The sequence below is a fragment of the Phocoena sinus genome, chromosome 5 (genome assembly GCF_008692025.1).
Source record: "Phocoena sinus isolate mPhoSin1 chromosome 5, mPhoSin1.pri, whole genome shotgun sequence".
Classification (NCBI taxonomy): Eukaryota; Metazoa; Chordata; class Mammalia; order Artiodactyla; family Phocoenidae; genus Phocoena; species Phocoena sinus.
The window spans coordinates 16164451-16181510 of record NC_045767.1 but is presented as its reverse complement, the minus strand read 5'-3'; positions in this window follow the sequence as shown (position 1 = coordinate 16181510).

Below are 17060 nucleotides of genomic sequence, written 5' to 3'. Positions count from 1 at the left end.
CTTTGTTACAACAGCTTTTGGAAACAAATATACTATTCTAAAAATTTTTCCAAAGCACTAATGTTTATTTCCTCCAAATAAATTAATTTCAAACAGAAATATAAAAAAGTGGTAATACATTTGTGAAGTCCTAACATAAGATAGGTGCTGGAAGCCACTGAGTGTTTTTAAACAGGAATTGACATGATAAGCTTGGCGTTTTAGATATATGTTTGAAACTGTTTGGAACTTTAAAATAGATTAATTAAGTAGAACTAGATACATTGTGAAAAGAATAGAAGGAAGGAAAAAGGAAGGAACATATAATACAAATGATGAAAAGAATGAAGAAATGAAGGAAGTTTCCCAAATAAATAGTAATAAGATGTAAAGCAATGATGATGATGAAATTGGAAATAAGAATGGCAAAAATTGGATTTGAGAATAATTTTAAAAGAAGAATTGATAAAATATATGCACAAAATATACATATTTACATTAATTTAGGAAATAAAAAAGGGCACAGTTAACCATGGTATTCCAAATTTGAGTGAGAAAAAAATAGTTCACTTGATAATGTATTGTAGACATTTGTAAGTTTATTTGGATGAGATACAAAGGAGAAAATAGTTATATTTTGATATATTGGACTTAAGATTAGTTGAGTGTGTCAGTTAGATACTGAATTCAGAAAGTAGTTTCACAGACCTGGAAAACAGAGGTATGAGTGGGACAGAAGTTGGGACAGGGCTGCCTTGCAGTGGGCAAATATTAACAGGCATCCTGGCTTCTCAGGGCTCATCCACTACTTTGATCTGTCATTCTTAAACTTTGATTCCCCCTCTCATGTTTTCAAGGTGGCTTTTAGAACCCCAGCCTTCATATCAAAATTCCAGACAGGAGGAAAGGTTAAAAGGAAGAAGCACAAGGGATAAGGGGCATGTCAATTCTGTCACTATTTAAAAGTTTTTTAAAAGAAACTACATTGAACCATACACCTACATATCACCTATTTTCAGAGAAGGAGAGGAAAGCTAGATGTCAGTGGGACATAAGAGTAGAAGCAGATATTGGGTCAGTAACTAGGAATCTCTGCTGCTGAGACATCCTTGCTGTTCAGTTTATTTAATTATTGAAATACGATCTAATTCTGATTCCTTGCCAGTGGATTAGCTCCAGTGCTTTAAATATTTTCCTTTTCAGACATTTTAGAGAAAGCCTGTAGAATCAAGCTAGTAAGTCATGAAATACAGTAAGTTTTTGTATAAACATTTGCTTGTTTATATGCTTTTGTGTATATTTCTGTTTCCTAAAGAGTGATATAAATCACTTTCATCATCTGTTTTCAGTAGTCTGTATTTTTTATATCTTACATTAACATAGACAAAAGTTGACTTTACCCTAAAGCTGTGAATCCGTAAAGTTATTTTAACTTTGAATATGATATAATTCATTCTTTTTTTTGTATTCTACTTGTCAACACACAACAAAAGGAGCAAATAGTGACTTTTCAAAACATGCATCGTTTGGTTGTTTGGCTCAGCATATTACGAGAGCATAATATCCTAAATTATGTCAATTACATTTAACTATAATTTCCCATTGTACAGAAAACAACTATTTTCTTGTACACATATTCAAATAAAATATAACAATACAGAAATAGCCTCACAGATATAGAGAACAAACTATTGGTTACCAGAAAGGAGGGGATTGGGGGAGGGACAAAATAGGGGAAGGGGATTAAGAGGTACAAACTACCAGTTAAAAAGTAAAGAAGTCACAGGGATGTAAAGTAAAGCACAGGGAATATAGTTAATATTTTATAACTTTGTATGGTATATAATCTATAAATATATCGAATCACTATTGTACACCTGAAAGTAATATAATATTGTAAGTCAACTATATTTAGATAAAGAAAAAAGAAAACAGAATAGTTTTATAGTTTATTCAGCATTCACTCAAAAATATTTTTTTAATTCTTTCTGAGTGCCAGACATTCTGCTCGACAGTAAAGATAGATACAATGGTAAAAAACAAAAACAAAACCAAATTGAGGATCAATACTTTCCAAGATGTTTGTGCCAGGGCAAGTTATTTCATTTCTGGGTCCAAATATGTATGCATGTATATACATACATATCTATATCCATCTATCTATATTTGTTCATAATTTTTTTGGTGCAATGTAAACATAGTATAAAGATAGAGATAGTGTGGCATGGAGGTAAATGTGCTGACTCATATTTGCACTGGTTAGTGCTTGTCTGGACCACACATTTAGCCTGTGATTTCATACTGGGTGGTGGTGTGTGTCAGGATGAATTGACCCTCCTGCAGAAAGTTACTAAAACTAAAAAAAAAATAATAACAGTCAATTTAGAAAATACTTTCAGAAATACTTTCTAACGTAGAGGTCAGTAGTTTGCCCTTAAACTCATAATTCTTGATCTGTTTAAAATATGTCTTATCTGTTATTCATCATGTTACTTCGCAGGAGCACTTTTAACTCTCATCTAATTTTACTAAATGTAGTGTAGATTCAACTGGCACGCTAACAAATGTTCAGAAACATAACTCCATTTGGAATTTTTTGAGTTGGCACAAAGAGTAAGACAATGAGACAAGTGCAGATTTATGGCCTTCTGCCTCAAACCCCCATATTCATTTGGAATTTAATTTAAGAGGATAGTCTTAAAACACACATGTATAAAAATTTTCCTATATTAGAAGTATAAAGTCCGTAATAACACATTTAAAATGTAAGCAATTAGCTAATCTATATGGATTAACATAAAATTAAATTTGAAAGCATGCCTTATGTAAATAGAAGTCTAAGCTAATGCCAAGAGTTTAACTTATTCTTTGTTCTTAAAAAACATTGGCAGCATATACATGACTGAAATGTGAAAGTTTCAAAATATAGGGAAAATTATTTTATCAGTTTTCTACTTAATGCTATGTATTAAAAGACACAGATTCAATGTGATTATATATAGCAACATATGTTGTAATTCAAAGGCCCAGAAATTCTATTTCTAATTTGTGCACATATTACAATTTGGTTACTTCCATTATATTAAATTGTAGGATTAGTAGTGTCCTATAGAGGCAGAAACTTTTTATGAATTATGTGTAACAAGGTCAGCCACTTAAGAAAGTCCTAAAAGGCTGTGATGATATTGAATTATATCAATCATCTTCAAGTGAACAGATGAGATATCTGATAGTAAAAACCAAAAGCCAAGTGTTTCATTGATGTTATAATTCAAATAATTCTATCATTGTGATCACTAAATCAAGAGTAAGCATTTGTCCTATTAATCAACTTATAGCTTTGTTATAGACATGACCAATATGAGATATGGGTAAAGAAAATATAAATAAGATTAGAGGGCTTGGTGGGGAGATATTTTTGCTTTTAGAGAAGCTCAAGGATTTGTCTCATCGTCAACTGATTTTCATCTGCAAGATTTCAAGCTTTACATCCTGACCTGATCTGAACCAAAGCAAAATGAAAATTTATGTTACTTGGGAAATTGCTCTTTCCAAGGAACATGTGATTAAAAAAAAATAAAGCTACACATGTCCTCAGTTATAAGACAAAGACACACACAAAAAAGATTGCACAGTTTAATTGATAGAATTTCATTTTAAAGAGAGGTGAATTTCTTTTTTTTTATAAATTTCTTTTTTTAAATACTATTTTATTTTCTCTCTCTTTTCTTTTTTTTTTTTTTTTTTTTTTTTTTTTGGCTGCTTAGGGTCTTAGTTGCAGCACAGGGGATCTTAATTGATAGAATATTGACTGATTCCAGGTTTTTTCTTCCAGAAGAGCAGAGGTTATAGCATCTCAAAGGGTGAGCATTACACATAAAAGCCATGGTGAAGCCCAGCTCCGCTGTTTGACTTCTCTGATAGTTAAATTTGGAGGGATTTTAAAAAGGATTATGTGAAATAATGTATATAAAACATGCAACAAGTGTTTGAAAAGTTAGCTATTATTAGTATCTTCATTATAAAACACAAGATTAATTGGTAGAAAATAATCTGCCATAAGTATTAATATACATTAATTACATCTGGGAGCTTCCTATCTAATGCTATATTAATAGTGGCCCTATTACAGTTTTGATCATTTCTAATACCCTTGATTTTGAATTAGTATTACTTAATTCAGTAGAAATTAAATGTAATAAAGAAAATGAGTAGATGTTTAAGTTCACCAAATTTTTAAAACTACTTTTATTAAACTCAGTTAAGATATTGGTGAAATATAATCAACATCTTCTCTCTGGTTGGCAAGAAAAATAATGGCTATGTTTTACATAAATGTTTTTGTAATTTACCTAAAATTGGCAATCCATTCATAGGCTGGATGACCATTAAGGAGTATGTGGGTGATAAAATAGTTTGAGACGTGATATTGTAACCACAGTGATTTGCTCTCAAATATCTGTGAAGGAGTAGCTATGATAAATATTGTCTTTAGCAAACACAAGATTAATTTATAGAAAATGACTTGATGTACCAGTTACAAAATATCCAATCCATGGTTATGTATAACAGTGATCCTCATGTGCTTTAAGTCTGTGAACAATTTAATAGAGCAAAAGATCCCAGGAATCATATATCTTGCTAGCAATAGGAAAAAAGATTATGTGTTGATTAATTGGCATAATCCACAGAATAAAGTCTACATTTAATTATAAATAAAATAATTCATTCCAATCTCCAATTGTTTCTATCCTAAATTAAACCCAAATGATCAAGACATTAGTCTGCAAATCATAGATATTATTTTACAAGCTGTGGAAGAAACAATCTTATTTGTTCAGTCTACCTCAATTCAGGGTCAATATTTTCTGGACTATATATTGTATCTTATATAAATATAATTATAAATAATTTCCTACTCAAAAACAAAAATCATAAAAAATATCCAAATAGTCAAGTTATATAATTTATATGAAGATTTTAAATTTATATGATTTTATATATAAAATATATATTGAAGATTTTTAAAATTTATATGAAAATTTTAACTGTTAAGTGTGTTTGTTTTTTGTATACTAAGTATATAAAATGTAACAGGGAAATTATAATTATCAAGGAATTAAAAGCAAAAACTTTGGAGATAGAACATAAGTTACAGAATGGCAAATAACAGGGAAACATCACAGTAAGAAGGGACACAAGGGGACATATTCTAGAAGGATTCAAAATAGAGTTTCCAAATAAAATAAAAGTGCCCACTTAAATTTGAATTTCAGATAATTAAAAAATATTTTTATTATAAGAATGTCCCATGCAATGTTTGTGACATACTTATATTAAAAGGTTTTATTTGTTTTTGCTTTAACATCTTTATTAGAGTATAATTGCTTTACAATGGTATGTCAGTTTCTGCTTTATAACAAAGTGAATCAGTTATACATATACATATGTCCCCATATCTCTTCCCTCTTGCATCTCCCTCCCTTCCTCCCTCCCTAGCCCACCCCTCTAGGTGATCACAAAGCATCGAGCTGGTCTCGCTGTGCTATGTGGCTGCTTCCCACTAGCTATCTATTTTAAGTTTGGTAGTGTATATATGTCCATGCCACTCTCTCACTTTGTCCCAGCTTACCCTTCCCCAGCCCCGTATCCTCAAGTCCATTCTCTGGTAGGTCTGCATCTTTATTCCTGTCTTGACCCTAGGTTCTTCTGACCACTTTTTTTCTTTTTTTAGATTCCAGATATATGTGTTAGCATACGGTTTTTTTTTTTTTTTTTTCTCTTTCAGACTTACTTCACTCTGTATGACAGTCTCTAGGTCCATCCACCTCACTACAAATAACTCAGTTTCGTTCCTTTTTATGGCTGAGTAATATTCCATTGTATATATGTGTCACATCTTCTTTATCCATTCATCTGTTGATGGACACTTAGGTTGCTTCCATGTCCTGGCTATTGTAAATAGAGCTGCAATGAACATTTTGGTACATGGCTCTTTTTGAATTATGGTTTTTGCAGGGTATATGCCCAGTAGTGGGATTGCTGAGTCATATGGTATTTCTACTTTTAATTTTTAAGGAACCTCCAAACTGTTCTCCATAGTGGCTGTATCAATTTACCTTCCCACCAACAGTGCAAGAGGGTTCCCTTTTCTCCACACCCTCTCCAGCATTTATTGTTTGTAGATTTTTTGATGATGGCCATTTTGACTGGTGTGACATGATATCTCACTGTAGTTTTGATTTGCATTTCTGTAATGCTTAATGATGTTGAGCATTCTTTAATGTGTTTGTTGGCAATCTGTATATCTTCTGTGGAGAAAAGTCTATTTAGGTCTTCTGCCCTTTTTTGGAATGGGTTGTTTTTTTGATATTGAGCTGAATGAGTTGTTTGTAAATTTTGGAGATAAACCCTTTGTCAGTTGCTTCATTTGCAAATATTTTCTCCCATTATGAGGGTTGCCTTTTGGTATTGTTTATGTTTTCCTTTGTTGTGCAAAAGCTTTTAAGTTTCATTAGGTCCCATTTGTTTATTTTTGTTTTTATTTTCATTTCTCTAGGAGGTGGGTCAAAGAGGATCTTGCTGTGATTTATGTCATAGAGTGTTCTGCCTATATTTTCCTCTAAGAGTTTGATGGTGTCTGGCCTTATATTTAGGTCGTTAATCCATTTTGAGTTTATTTTTGTGTATGGTGATAGGGAGTGTTCTAATTTCATACTTTTACATGTACCTCTCCAGTTTTCCCAGCACCACTTATTGAAGAGGCTGTCTTTTCTCCACTGTATATTCTTGCCTCCTTTAACAAAGATAAGGTGACCATATGTTCGTGGGTTTATCTCTGGGCTTTCTATCCTGTTCCATTGATCTATAATTCTGTTTTTTGTGCCAGTACCATACTGTCTTGATTACTGTTGCTTTGTAGTATAGTCTGAAGTCCGGGAGCCTGATTCCTCCACTTCCGTTTTTCTTTCTCAAGATTGCTTTGGCTCTTCGGACTCTTTTGTGTTTCCATACTAATTGTGAAATTTTTTGTTCTAGTTCTGTGAAAAACGCCAGTGGTAGTTTGATAGGTATTGCATTTGATCTGTAGATTGCTTTGGGTAGTAGAGTCATTTTCACAATGTTGATTCTTCCTATCCAAGAACATGGTATATCTCTCCATCTATTTGCATCATCTTTAATTTGTTTCATCAGTGGCTTATAATTTTCTGCATACAGGTCTTTTGTCTCCTTAGGTAGGTTTATTCCTAGATATTTTATTCTTTGTGTTGCAATGGTAAATAGGAGTGTTTTCTTAAATTCACTTTCCGATTTTTTATCATTAGTGTATAGGAATGCAAGAGATTTCGGTATATTAATTTTGTATTCTGCTATTTTACCAAATTCATTGATTAGTCCTAGTAGTTTTCTGGTAGCATCTTTAGGATTCTCTATGTATAGTATCATGTCATCTGCAAACAGTGACAGGTTTGCTTCTTCTTTTCCAATTTGGATCCCTTGTATTTCTTTTTCTTCCCTGATTGCTGTGACTTAAACTTCCAAAACTTTGTTGGATAATAGTGGTGAGAGTCGGAAACCTTGTCTTGTTCCTGATCTTAGTGGAAATGGTTTCAGTTTTTCTCCACTGAGGATGATGTTGGCTGTGGGTTTGTCATATATGGCATTTATTATGTTGAGGGAAGTTCCCTCTATGCCTACTTTCTGGAGGGTTTTTATCATAAATGGGTGTTGAATTTTATCAAATGCTTTCTCTGCATCTATTGAGATGATTATCCGTTTTTCTCCATCAATTTGTTAATATGGTGTATCACATTGATTGATTTGCATATATTGAAGAATCCTTGCATTCCTGGGATAAACCCCACTGCTCATAATGTATGATCCTTTCAATGTGCTGTTGGATTCTGTTTACTAATATTTTTTGAGGATTGTTGCATCTATATTCATCACTGATACTGGCCTGTAGTATTCTTTCTTTGTGACATGTTTCCCTGGTTTTGGTATCCGAGTGATGGTGGCCTCATAGAATGAGTTTGGGAGCTCTCCTCCCTCTGCTATATTTTGGAAGAGCTTGGGAAGCATAGGTGTTAGCTCTTCTCTAAATGTTTGATAGGATTCGCCTGTGAAGCCATCTGGTCCTGTGCCTTTGTTTGTTGGAAGATTTTTAATCACAGTTTCAATTTCAGGGCTTGTGATTGGTCTTTTCATATTTTCTATTTCTTCCTGGTTCAGTCTCAGAGGGTTATGCATTTCTAAGAATTTGTCCATTTCTTCCAGGTTGTCCATTTTATTGGCATATAATTGCTTGTAGTAATCTCTCATGATCCTTTGTATTTCTGCAGTGCCCGTTGTTACTTCTCTTTTTCCATTTCTAATTCTCTTGATTTGAGTCTTCTCCCTTTTTTTCTTGATGAGTCTGGCTAATGGGTTATCAATTTTGTTTATCTTCTCAAAGAACTAGCTTTTAATTTTATTGATCTTTGCTATCGTTTCCTTCATTTCTTTTTCATTTATTTCTGATCTGATCTTTATGATTTCTTTCCTTCCGCTAACTTTGGGGTTTTTTTGTTCTTCTTTCTCTAATTGCTTTAGGTGTAAGGTTAGATTGTTTATTTGAGATGTTTCTTGTTTCTTAAGGTAGGCTTCTGTAGCTATAAACTTCCCTCTTAGAACTGCTTTTGCTGCATCCCATAGGTTTTGGACCGTTGTGTTTTCATTGTCATTTGTTTCTAAGTATTTTTTGATTTCCTGTTTGATTTCTTCAGTCACCTCTTGGTTATTAAGTAGTGTGTTGTTTAGCCTCCATGCGTTTGTATTTCATATAGATTTTTTCCTGTAATTGATCTCTAGTCTCATAGCATTGTGGTCAGAAAAGATACTTAGTACAATTTCAATTTTCTTAAACTTACCAAGGCTTGATTTGTGACCCAAGATATGATCTATCCTAGAGAATGTTCCAGGAGCAGTTGAGAAGAATGTGTATTCTGTTGTTTTTGGATGGAATGTCCTAAAAATATCAATTAAGTCCACCATGTTTAATGTATCATTTAGAGCTTGTGTTTCCTTATTTATTTTCAATTTGGATGATCTGTCCATTGGTGAAAGTGGGGTGTTAAAGTCCCCTATATGATTGTGTTACTGTCGATTTCCCCTTTTTTCGCTGTTAGTATTTGCCTTATGTATTGAGGTGCTCCTGTGTTGGGTGCACAAATATTTACAATTGTTATATCTTCTTGGATTGATCCCTTGATCATTATGTAGTGTCCTTCTTTGTCTCTTGTAATAGTCTTTGTTTTAAAACCTATTTTGTCTGATAGGAGAATTGCTACTCCTGCTTTCTTTTGATTCCCATTTGCATGGAATATCTTTTTCCATCCCCTCATGTTCTGTCTGTATGTGTCCCTAGGTCTGAAGTGGATCTCTTGTAAACAGCATATGCATGGGTCTTGTTTTTGTATCCATTCAGCCAGTCTATGTCTTTTGGTTGGAGCATTTAATCCATTTACATTTAAGGTAGTTATTGATATGTATGTTCCTATTACCATTTTCTTAATTGTTTTGGGTTTATTATTGTAGGTTTTTTCCTTCTCTTGTGTTTCCTGCCTAGAGAACTTCCTTTAGCATTTGTTGTAAAGCTGGTTTGGTGGTGCTGAATTCTCTTATCTTTTGCTTGTCTTTAAAGCTTTTAATTTCTCTGTCAAATCTGAATGAGACCATTGCTGTGTAGAGTAATCTTGGTTGTAGGTTTTTCTCTTTCATCACTTTAAATATGTCTTGTCACTCCCTTCTTACTTGCAGAGTTTCTGCTGAAAGATGAGCTGTTTACCTTATGGGAATTTCCTTATGTGTTACTTGTTGTTTTTCCCTTGCTGCTTTTAATATTTGTTCTTTGTGTTTAATTTTTAGTAGTTTAATATGTGTCTTGGCATGTTTCTCCTTTGATTTATCCTGTATGGGACTCTCTGTGCTTCCTGGACTTGATTGGCTCTTTCCTTTCCCATATTATGGAAGTTTTCAACTATAATCTCTTCAAATATTTTCTCAGTCCCTTTCTTTTTCTCTTCTTCTTCTGGGACCCCTAAAATTCAAACTGTGGTGTGTTTAATGTTGTCTCAGAGGTCTCTGAGACTGTCCTCAATTCTTTTCATTCTTTTTTCTTTATTCTCCTCTGCAATGGTTATTTTCACTATTTTATCTTCCAGGTCACTTATCCGTTCTTCTGCCTCAGTTATTCTGTTATTGTTCCCTTCTAGAGATTTTCAATTTCATTTATTGTGTTGTTCATCTCTGTTTGTTTGCTCTTTAGTTCTTTAATGTCCTTGTTAAATGTTTCGTGTGTTTTCTCCATTCTAGTTCCAAGATTTTGGATCATCTTTACTATCATTATTCTGAATTCTATTTCAGGTAGACTGCCTATTTCCTCTTCATTTGTTAGGTCTGGTGGGTTTTTGCCTTGCTCCTTCATCTGCTGTGTGTTTCTCTGTCTTTTCATTTTGCTTAACTTACTGTGTTTGGGATCTCCTTTCCACTGTCTGCAGGTTCATAGTTCCCGTTGGTTTTAGTGTCTGTCCCCAGTGGCTAAGGTTGGTTCAGTGGGTTGTGTAGGCTTCCTGGTGGAGGGGACTAGTGCCTGTGTTCTGGTGGATGAGGCTAGATCTTGTCTTTCTGGTGGGCAGGCCCACATTTGGGGATGTGTTTTGGTTTGTTTGTGACCTTATTATGATTTTAGGCAGCATCTGTGCTAATGGATGGGGTTGTCTTCCTGTCTTGCTAGTTGTTTGGCATAGGGTGTCGTGCACTTGCTGGTTGTTGAGTGGAGCTGGGTCTTTACATTGAGATGGAGATCTCAGGGAGAGCTTTTGCCGTTTGATATTATGTGGAGCTGGGAGGTCTCATGTGGACCAGTGTCCTGAACTTGGCTCTCCCACTTCAGTGGCACAGCCCTGATGCCTGGCTGGAGCACTAAGAGCCTGTCCTCCACACGGCTCAGAATAAAAGGGAGAAAAAAAGAAAGAAAAAAAGGAAGACGAAGATAAAATAAAATAAGGTAAAGTTATTAAAATAAAAAATAATTATTAAAAAAGAAAATTTTTTAAGTAATTAAAAAAAACAAAAAAACCAAACAGACAGAACCCTAGGACAAATAGTAAAAGCAAAGCTATACAGACAAAATCACACAGAGAAGCATACACATATGCACTCACAAAAAGAGAAAAAGGGGAATATATATATATATATATATATATACATATATATATATATATATCATTGCTCCCAAAGTCCACCTCCTCAATTTGGGATGATTCATTGTCTATTCAGGTATTCCATCAATGCAGGGTACATCAAGTTGATGATGGAGATTTAATCTGCTGCTCCTGAGGCTGCTGGGAGAGATTTCCCTTTCTCTTCTTTTTTCGCACAGCTCCTGGGGCTCAGCTTTGGATTTAGACCCTCCTCTGCGTGTTGATCGCCTGAGGGCGTCTGTTCTTTGCTCAGACAGGACGGGGTTAAAGGAGCAGCTGATTTGGTGGCTCTGGCTCACTGAGGCTGGGGGTGCGGGAAGGGTTACGGATGTGGAGCGAGCCTGCGGTGGCAGAGGCTGGCATGACGTTGCACCAGCCTGAGGTGCACCGTGTGTTCTCCCGGGGAAGTTGTCCCTGGATCACAGGACCCTGGCAGTGGTGGGCTGCCCACGCTCCTGGCAGGGGAGGTGTGGATAGTGACCTGTGCTTGCACACAGGCTTCTTGGTGGCGGCAGCAGCAGCCTGAGAATCCCATGCCCGTCTCTGTGGTCCACACTGATAGCCACGGCTCGTGCCCTTCTCTGGAACTCCTTTAAGCAGCGTTCTTAATCCCCTCTCCTCGCACACCAGGAAACAAAGAGGGAAGAAAAAGTCTCTTGCCTCTTCGGCAGCTCCAGCCCTTTTCCCGAACTCCCTCCCGGCTGGCTGTGGCTCACTAGCCCCCTGCAGGCTGTGTTCACGCTGCCAACCCCAGTCCTCTCCCTGCCTCCGACCGAAGCCCAAGCCTCAGCTCCCAGCCCCCACCCTCCACGGCGGGTGAGCAGACAAGCCTCTCGGTCTGGTGAGTGCCGGTCGGCACCGATCCTCTGTGCGGGAATCTCTTCACTTTGCCCTCCGCACCCTTGTTGCTGCGCTCTCCTCCATGGCTCCGAAGCTTCTGCCCTCTGCCACCCACAGTCTCCGCCCGCGAAGGGGCTTCCTAGTGTGTGGAAACCTTTCCTCCTTCACAGCTCCCTCCCACTGGTGCAGGTCCCTTCCCTATCCTTTGTCTCTGTTTTTTCTTTTTTCTTTTACCCTACCCAGGTACGTGGGGAATTTCTTGCCTTTTGGGAGGTCTGAGGTCTTCTGCCAGCGTTCAGTAGGTGTTCTCTAGGAGCTGTTCCACATGTAGATGTATTTCTGTTGTATTTGTGGGGAGGAAGGTGACCTCTGTGTCTTACTCTTCCGCCATCTTGAAGCTCCTCCTTTTGGTTTTTCTTAAATACAAATTTAACTAGGCATCCTGTATTTTTGTTTGCTACATCTGACATTTATTCTTGAAACAATTTTTTAAGGAAATAGAATAAAAGGAAATAGAAATTGAAAATGTTAAATAAATTAAAAAATACAGGGTGACTGAAATATGTGTGGGCAATTTAAATGCTGTCATTTAAAAATACAATTCATACTATTATCTAAAAATAAAACTTTATTCAAGTCAAAATCTCATGTAAGAGATGGTTATATTTTTATATCACAAATAGAATATCAAGGAGAACATTTATTTATATGGTCGCCCTTTATGTATTTTCTGAATATTTCACATATGTCAACCGTTTTGTTTTGTTTTGTTTGGTACGCAGGCCTCTCACTGTTGTGGCCTCTCCCATTGCGGAGCACAGGCTCCAGACGTGCAGGCTCAGCAGCCATGGCTCACGGGCCCAGCTGCTCCACAGCACGTGGGATATTCCCAGACCGGGGCACGAACCCGTGTCCCCTGCATTGGCAGGAGGACTCTCAACCACTGCGCCACCAGGGAAGCCCTGTCAACCTTTTTAACTATCAATTTAATATGGTGTTAAAAGGAATAATTAATTGGTAAAATCGAGGTGAGTTTTTTGTCAAGAATTTAGTTTCTAGAGAAATGCCATTTGCTTACAAACGACTGGATGTCGTTTTACATTCAAATATTCTTTACTTATTAACAGACCATTTTTCTTTATCAATTATGGCATTTGAAAACAGTACTTGAATTACTGTTTATAAATACAGATGCTACAAACAGTCCAAAGACTCTGAAATTGCTGATTACAGAGTTTACAAGTAATTATAAGTATTTTTTAAAAAGCCAAAAATACAGCTGCTATGTTTATTTGCTAATGCTCAAAAGGAAATATTTATGTTAATTTTGTTTCAATCTGAAGCTATTGTACTGAGAAAGCCATACAGAAACTTGGTCCTATTTTTTTTTTAATTTAGATATATTATTTCATATTCACTAAGCAACCTCTCTAGACCTAAGCATGTAGTGCATCTTAAGGCATCAACAAATTGCAACTTAACATTTTTCTTTTTGTCTTCTAAGACTAACACACTCACACATTCAGAAAGAGAAAAGGAGAGAGAGCAACAGGTGCTCTTTCATTTACATTTTAAAATAATGTATGGTCTAAAGCAGGGTTTCATATACTTGGTAGTTGTGACATTTTGAGTCAGATAATTTTCAGAGTGTGTCGGTGGTTAAACTGTGCATTATAGGATATTTAGAAGCATCCTTGGGTTCAACCCACTAGGTGTCAATAGCACTCCCCAAGTTGGAACATTCACAGATGTCTTTAGACAAAGCCAGATAGTGGTTTAGAGTACAAATTTGCCTATGGTGATTTAATATATCAATTTGGCCATTTATTTAATCATTACTAACACTGATAATAACAACCCTATTTATACAGGGATCAATACATGCTAGTTATACATCATGTCTAATCATCATACACAAATGCAATTCATCTTATTTTTTAAATGACTTGTCTTTAGAACATTCTAAGATTCACAACAAAATTGAGGAACAGTATAGAGATTTCCCATATACGCTCTGCTTCCACACGTGCATAACCTCTCCCATTATCAGCATCCCCCACCAGAATGGTACATTTTCTACAATTGATGAACCTACACTGACACATCATCATCACCCAAATTTCATAGTATACATTAAGGTTCACTCAGTGTTGTACATTCCATGGGTTTGAAAAATTTATAACATGTATCAATCATTATGGTATCACACAGAATATTTTTACTTCCCTAAACAACTTCCATGCTCTACCTATTCATCAACCTCCCACTCCTCAACCCCTGGCAACCACTCACCTTTGTACTATCTTCATAATTTTGCCTTTTCCAGAATGTTATATAGTTAGAATCATATAGTACATAACCTTCTTATATCAGCTTCTTTCACTTAACAATATGCATTTAATATTCCTCCATGTATTTTCATTTTTTTAAAAAAATTTTTTCCTCCATGTATTTTCATGGCTTGATAGCGCATTACTTTTTAGCACCAATTGATATTCCATTGTCTGGATGTACCACCGTTTACTTACCCATTTACCTACTCAAGGACATCTTAGTTGCTTCCAGTTTTGGCAATTATGAACAGAGTTGCTATAGACATCCATGTGCAGGTTTTTGTATGGATGTAAGTTTTCAACTCGTTTGGGTAAAAGGATCACAATTGCTAGATCTTATGGTAAGGGTATATTTAGTTGTATAAGGACTTCGTAAGATTTTTTTTATTGTTTACTGGACATTTTGTCTATTCGGATTGGATACTAAGAGCCCATTTAAATTATTTTATTTTATCAGGCTGTCACCTTCTTTAGATTTAGCCTGCAGATCCTGGCCTTTTGTGGATTGTTCTAATGACAGTTAAAGTTTTGGAATTTTTGCAGTATGATATTGATCTGCCTCTTTTCTCTGGTGTTGCTGGGTCCCCCATTGTTCTTTGCCAGTGGTGCCTGAAATGACATTCCTGTAAGTTAGTATCCTCTCTAATCAACATGTTGCAGAAAAGCATTTATGCATGATATCCAGAGAAGAGGTAAATGACATAATCTGGGGGTGGTGTGGAGGCAACAAAATGTGGTTTTAGGGAAGAAATGTGTGTTTAAATTTGTGTTTATACAATTAGAAAACATAATAATGAAACTAAATTCTGAAAACAAATTATGTTACTAATTTTTTTAGTGTTAGAAATGGTGATGATTAAGGGAAACTAATTTTGTTAAGTTTCAAAATTGCCTACAGGAAGAAATTTAGTCGCTAGTAATGTACCAACTATAAACCTGTCACACAAATTTCTTGGGATTTTAAAAGCTTGTATTTAGGTATTAAATTACTATTACCCAATTACATGACATTTTATTGCTTCATCAAAAAGAAAACATACTAAATAGTTTAAATAACATAGGATGGTAATGAAATGTAAACACAAAACACAACTATAAGGGTCTTTAAATTTCAAAACAGGAAAACTCCTCAATCCACCTCTTTACCCCTCCTGAATTGATATAATGGCTCACATAATAAATGGAGCCAAATTATAATGTCATCTATTAATTAGCATTTGTCTTCAGGTTAATTGTACATTTAGAAAAACAATAAACAACAAAGAAATAAGGAAGGTTAATCTTCATAACATTTAAAACATACTGACTAAGTTTCAAATTAAATTTAAGAACCACATTAACCTAGAAAAGACTATATCTTAATAGCACATATCCACTTGAAAGAATTTAATTAATATTGAACAGTATCTCATGACAAAATTAATTGCAGTCTCTGGGGTCTTGAAACATAAAAGAAAAAGCAGGAAATTCTTTGTCTAAAATTATACTAGAAGAAAAAATAATGTTGTTTAGAAATTGCCTGAGTTAAAGAGTCCTGTAGAACTTCTTCAGGTTAAACTACATTTTAATTTCTGTACATCACCCAGACTGAATTTATTCATAAGAAATTTATTTGCAAAAAAATTGATTATATAAAGTAGCTTTTAGAGGGACTAGTTACTTGTTACTCTCAATTCATTTGAATAAATTTAATGGTGAGGAGGTAAAAAGGACAATTCTGCAAACCCTCCTGGGATCTTCAGTTAATGTCTGCAGTGAATGAGGAGAATTCTAGCTCAGGTAAACATGTGGCCCCTCGAGGTGTATGGTGAGGAACTTCATGGCCTCATCATTTAAGAAAGTGAAAGTCCTCCTCCTATGACCTACTGTGCCCTGCTTAGTCACCTCTATATTTCCCGTGAAGGGCAGAAGCACTCATCTACTACATCATGCTGTATATACGGTTTTGTGACTGGCTTCCTTTGTTTAACATACTGTTTTTGAGAATCATCTATGTTAGTGCATGTATCAGTAGTTCATGTTTTTGTGGCAGTATAGTATTACACTGTATGAATATATCTCAAAATGCGTAGTGTCCAGTTTTCAGTTATAAGAATAAAATTGTTATGAATGTTTTCAACTGTGTATTTTGGTGGAAGTACGCATTCAATTCTCATGCATCACATATATCTAGGAGTAGAGTTTCTGGGAAATAGGGTAGGTATATGTTCCTTTTAGTTGATTTGGATCGTTGTATTTTCTTGATATACTGATTCTTTTATCAACATGAAAGTATCATCAAAATACTCCTTGATGTAAGATCTTTTTCCTCCCAATTTTAGCATAGCCACCCAGATTTTATTTTGGTTAGGATTTGCATGGCATATTTTCCCATAATTTTAAACTCTAGGTGATTTAGAAAGATATTTTTTGTCAACAGCATAGAATTGGGTCTTTTAAAAATTACATATATTTGGGTTTAAGTAAGCGCCTTGATATTAGTTCTATATTTGTCCCATCAAGGCTTTTTATTTCTTTATTCTTCCTCATCTAATTACTATTGTATGAACAAGTACAATTTTATTCCACTTTATCTTTTTAATTCACATTTGTGTGACTCTTAGCATTCTTTCTTCATTGATTACCCTAGAAATGAATACGTCTTTATTACAGTCTACCTCAAATT